Source organism: Hemicordylus capensis, chromosome 4, assembly GCF_027244095.1.
Source record: "Hemicordylus capensis ecotype Gifberg chromosome 4, rHemCap1.1.pri, whole genome shotgun sequence".
Lineage (NCBI taxonomy): Eukaryota > Metazoa > Chordata > Lepidosauria > Squamata > Cordylidae > Hemicordylus > Hemicordylus capensis.
Window position 1 is genome coordinate 66,996,256 of NC_069660.1, and position 6,036 is coordinate 67,002,291.

A 6,036-nucleotide genomic window follows, 5' to 3' on the forward strand; every position below is an offset into this window, starting at 1 on the left:
TAATTAAAAACTAATCCTTATTTCATGATGAATACCTTTGGACTATAATGTATCTTAAATAGAAAACTATCTTTAGATAGATTTTTTTCCTCAAAAAGCATTTTATTTTTAAAATCTGATTTAAATTTTTAAAATCCATTTTTTAAAAAATATTGATTTTTATCCACCCTTTCACAAACTGAAACGGATCCAGTCGAACCACATAAGAGGAGTTGCTGGACATCTCCAATTCAGACATTGAGTTAACTGTGGAGTCTCCATCTAAGTCGGCCCAAATCCGAGATATTTTATCTGCAAGAAAATCTTTAAACACATCAGAGCGGGTAACTGATAGCTCTAAATTCTGATTTGAGGAAGGGGGATGCATATTAGCCCCCTCACAACTCTGCTGCGCGTGAACCGGCAGATGCAATACGGGCAGAAAAGAACCGCTTCTTTGCCACACGTACTGCCTGAGCATAGATCTTTAAATGTGCTCTATGTCAATCTGTCAGATTCAAGTCGAGTCTTTCTCCACTTGTGCTCCAGTCACCTACCTTGCCGCTTCTGCCCCCATAGATCTTCCGTATACCAAGGGGCTAGTTCCAAAGTGGGTCGGAGGGGACGCTTAGGAGCAATCGTGTCTACTGCCCTGGTGAACACGTTGTTCCACTTCTCCACCAGGGCATCAACAGGATCACCAGCAAAGCCAACATTAAATCCCTCCAAGGCGTCTTGGAATCCTATTGGGTCCAATAACCTCTTTGGGCAGACCATTCTAATAGGCCCCTCGTTTATTTGGTAATAGATACCAAACCCCCTCACATGATGATGATTCAGTATTAACTATGTGGATTTAATAAAACCACCGCATGGAAAGTAATCATATACAAAACAAAAAGTAAATTCAAAATCCATTCCAGGCTTTTTCATCACACAGATGTGCAGAAAAACGCACACACTGTATGGGCAGTTTAAAACAAACGTGATAAATCAAAGGGCTACTGGGTAGACACAGGACATGTAGGATTAAACTAAGCTGCAATGTGTTTTACCCTGAACATTCTATAAAATCAAAGCCATTTGTCTGATCTGCCTGGCCATCAGCACACATTCACTGGGTGACACCTCCCCTGCAAATTTGGTGAAGATCCATTGGAACATGACTTAGATAGAGCAATTTAAATTTGTTCTCTTTAATAGGAGTTTAGAGGGTTGGTGACATTTTTCCAGACTGAGGGATTGCTATTTAAATGTTTTTGTATGCATAGTTTCAGCCTTTAGACTGCATGCCAGAAAAGTGCCTCTTGTATATCCCCCAGGGACCCAATTGGTGGTTGTTTTACAACTGATCCTCAAAATGGGTTTTAAGAGGCAGAAAAATGCATTTTTAGTGCTTACAGAGTCTGTGCAGTAGAAAGTTTGTGTTTACAGTGCTCAGTGCTGCCCACAATAATGTGGTGGCTGCCCTGCTGCCCTGACCCTGTTGCTCACTGCCATGCTCCCACCTGCCACTTGCCCTGGCCCCCGGTTCTATACAACCTAGGTGCTGTCTATATTTTCCGATACATCTATTGCCCCAGTCGCAGCCGCAAAATTGTAATGGCACAAAAAATGTGATGGGCAACATCCAGACTAGTTAGTCATCAGGGTCGGTTCTAGAAATGTTGGGGCCTACTGCAAAATTAGGTTTGGGGGTCCCTATTTACAGTTATTTTTCTTTGGGCTAAAGTGTGGGGAGGCTGTCAGCACCTTGGGGCTTAAGAGTAAGGAGGCTGCTCCTCTGCCTCAGCTAAGTTGGCAACAATCTGGAATGAAAGAAAGAAAGAACAACCTCCAAGCAACTTCTTTCCTCATTTTCATTGCAAGGGTTATCCAATGAAGCTGATTGTCAGGAGATTTAGGATGGAAAAAAAGGAAGGACTTCACACTGTGTATCATTAATCTAAGGACTGGAATTCAGTGTGCAGAACATCCTTTGCATTCCGAAGGTCCTAGATTTCTAGATCCTCAATTTCTAGCTTCAAGGTTCTCAGGCAACAGAGCCGGGAAGGAGCTTCAAGAGCTGCTGCTAGTCAGGGTAGACAATACTAGGCTAGGTGGACCAAAGTCCTGACTCAGTGCAAGGCAGCTTCCTATGTCCAGGGAAATTATGGGATAGAGCCCCTGTTTTACACGCAGAAAGTGCCAGGTCCTTCAGCTCTCCATGACTGGCATTGTCCTTGGCTGCCCTGTGGTTCCTGCCTCTCCTCCTCTCTCAGTATGGCAGAGGGGGCCAGCCTGTCCGCAATCCTGTCGTGTGAGATTATGGCTTCTGAGCCACCCTCCTCAGCCCCCTGTTCCTGTTCTTTTGCACAGACCCCAGTCCAGCATGAGCCTCCCCACAAAAAAATGCTGTGGTCCCTGCAGTTGCGATAGGCTTAACCCTGTTAGTCATGACTAAGCACCACTGAAATCAGACAAATTAGCTAGAGACTAACTTAAGTCTCATCAGTTTCACTGGGCCCTCATTCATGATTAACTTAGTCTGGATGTTGCCCCATTAGGCATGCTATTGTGAGCTGTTTGTGCTTGTTATAGTTTAATTTTAAACTGAAAGCTTAAAAAGTACAATGCAATGCACCAAATATGCACAGTACTACAAAGCAAAAGGTCGCTACAATCCCCGATACATTTTCCAGACAACAATTCCATTACAGTGCAATAGGGGTAAAGCCAGGACTACAGAGGAAGCTGACTTCTACTGATTCAGATGATTAGTCCTCCTCCTTCCTTAGTATGATCTACACTGGCTGGCAGCAGCTTTCCACCAGGCCAGGGGCGTAACTAGGGAAAATAGCGCCAGGGCAAGCACTGAAATTGCGCCCCCCCAGAACCGCCCCCCACCCCGTCCAAACATGTGGCACACATTTTCCAGAAAACTTGTCTGTTACCATAATATTAGCTCAAAAATACAAAATTACAAAGATACAGGGAAACTGGTGGCAAGAAATAAAAAACTCCCTGGAAAACTCCCTCCTTCTACGCTGGGCTGGGCTGGGCTGGCACCAGCAGGCAAAATGTGGCTGAGGAGACCGGCCCGCCCCTCCCCCTCCCCCTCCCTTTTGCGACTAAGCTGGTGCAAGAGGAAATCTGTGCCAGTTACAGGAATAAGTTGGGCAGAGGAGAACAGGAGGACAAATGGTGCTCACGGCTGGCATGAAAGGGGGGCTGCTGGCCGGCTAAGCAGGCGCAGCAGCAGCAGCAGCTGCCGCCGCCAGATCTCCCAGATGGGTCAGGGGCTGGAGAGAGCAGACCATCATCAATTGTATTACAGCCATTGGCCAGCAGAAATAGAAATAACAAACATATCCAACACAACAACACAATAAAACAAAATACAGTCATTCATAAAAAATTAGTTTAAAAAGCATAAACAGCACCCACAGTTAAGCACTTAATTGAAACCATAACCTAATGGCAATATAAAAAAAAATTGCTACAATTTTTGTAATATCAGAGCTTACATCAGCAAGGCCAAACAGGCAGGGTCTGTGCAGTGCTCTCGGGCTGTGTTTGCAGGGGGACACTGTTTGTTCCCAAGAATTTTGGGCATATAAAAAAATACAGACAGCCTACCCAACCCCCATGATCCTCGGCTTCTCCACGCAGTGGCAGCGCGCCATGCACATGGAAAAAAAAGAAAACCTCCCCCTTAGACATACGCTGCCTGTGCCTGTTAACAGTTAGAGACGCATCCAGCTCTCCCCACCACTGCCCCCCGGCTACTGACACCACCACCACACACCTCCACAACAAAACTTCCCTTAGTTAGACGCTGCCTGCGTGCGTGCACGCCTCGGGGACATTGTTTGTTACCAAGACTTTGGGGACAAAATATGGACAGCCTGCCCTGTTCCCAACCCAACCCTCAATGGACCCCGGCTTCTCCATGCAGCAGAGCGTGCTTGCCTCCTCCTGGGCACCCGGCAGCCGCTCCCAGTTACAGGCTTAATGTTGTTGGCTAAACTCACTCCTTCCTGCTTGCTGCCTGCCCCCCCCCCCAGGACTAGCATTGTTGTTTTGGAGCCAGTAGTTTGAATGATGTAACTTACTTAGTAGTCCTCCTCCCACTCCCCAATAGTAGCGCAATGCCACCACCACAATGTGGACAGTGCATGCCTTGCAAGGCTGCTGTTTGCCCCAGCAGAAAAGGTTCCATTGGTACCTGTAGTGGTCTTGGGTGAAGTTTACTGATGGAAGTGGTCAGGACTGCACCACCACCACAATGCAATGATTTTCACCACACCGGGAACTAGTCCGTCTCTTTGAACTTCAAAAGAACACAAAACTCAAGGGCATGATGTGATTGCTAGGCCAGCAGCAGTGGCAGCAGCAGCATGAGAACAGCACACTCTCTCGCAGTTGCAACCACCGTCCACATGCTCCGTCCAGCAAGCATGCTCGTTCCACAGCCAATGAAGAGCGCCCTGCCATGCGCCCAGAGATCTCACGAGGATTGGACTCATGGACGAGGATGATGTGCCCCAGCCTGCACCTGTGTGTGTGGGGGGGGAGGGGTTGGTGCGTGCAGCGGTGTGCTGATGGGAGAAGCATTCAGCACAGCAGCAGCCAGGCAGGGCCCGCAGCAGCAGTGCGGTGAGTGGAACACCCACCCCAGTGGGCTGGGGGTGAATTTGGGGCAGATTTTTTTAAAAAAAAAAAAAATTAAAAAATTGTGGCAGTTTTGTTTTGTGCGGGGGGGGGGCGGGGCTGGCAGGCACTTTTGTGCCCCTGTTCTACCACGCCCAGGGCACGTGCCCTGCCTGCCCAACCATGGTTACGCACCTGCACCAGGCTGTATCTGGAGTTGTCACAGCTTGAACCTGGAACCTTCCATAGGGCATCATAGCCTTTAGTCTACCACCCACTTGCCAGATAATCTGTAAACCACTTTACCCAGACTATTAACAGGTAAGCCAGTTTAGTCCCACTGATGCAAACAATACAACTACCCAATTTTTAAGTGTTGTGTAAATCACAACTTTACTATTGACTTGGAAAATGGATCATGTTTCAGGTCATCAAAACTCATTGTTCTTCCCTATCTTGAGGGCACGACTTGTTAAAATAGGCTGCTTAACTGTGTCAGAAATCTGGGCAGTTCCCTAAACAAATTAAAGAAAGAGCAGGAATGCTGGCAGCCTGAAGAAGGAAACTTAATGAAGACATTTTCTCATAACTATTCCTGGTAGGCTAATTAATCTGACTACAAGTTAATGCAAGCACCTCAAGCCTTCTGGGGTGAACACAGCAATAGCCACCATCATGCTAGATCATGCCCCAGAGAAATGAGAGGGTGCAACTTGCATGTATGTAGATGTGTGTGTATGTGTATATTTTAGTTAGTCAAAGCACTTTACACACTTTATCTTCATAATCCTTCCAAAAGACATGTAAAGTAGATTAGTATTGTTATTACTACATTGCAGAGAGGAATGATTATTAGGGATGTGCAAATCAGCTTGAGCTCGAACCGGCTCGGTTCGGCTCAAGGCTGAACCAACCCCCGCGGACCAGTTCAGGGGTGCCAGACACGGTTAATTAAAAAGAAAGAAAGAAAGATCGCACTTACTGCTGCCAAGGGCTTTGGTGGCGCTGCTGCGGCCTCAGGAGGGTCTCTGGCAGTTCCCCCTCCTGGTCTCCCATGGGCCGTTTCAGCCCTCTGTGAGGACGCAGCAGCCATTTTGGAGTCCGCCGCACATGCGCATGGGGCATTTACATGGCCAGGTCATGACCCAGCCAAGCAAATGGCCTGCATGTGCACGTGGTGGCAGCCTCCGAAATGGCTGTTGTGTGCTCACAAAGGATCAAACTGGCCCATGGGAAACCGGTGGGGAGGCTGGTGGGGGGAGGGGGAGGTGCGGAGACCTCCCACAGCCACGGCAGCACCCCCTGAGACCACCGAAGCTCTCAGCGATGGTAAGTGCGATCTTTTTTTTTAAAAAAAAAATTAACCATGTCTGGCACCCCTGAACCAGTTCAAATTCAAAATGAGCCGGGTCCCTCATTCACGGT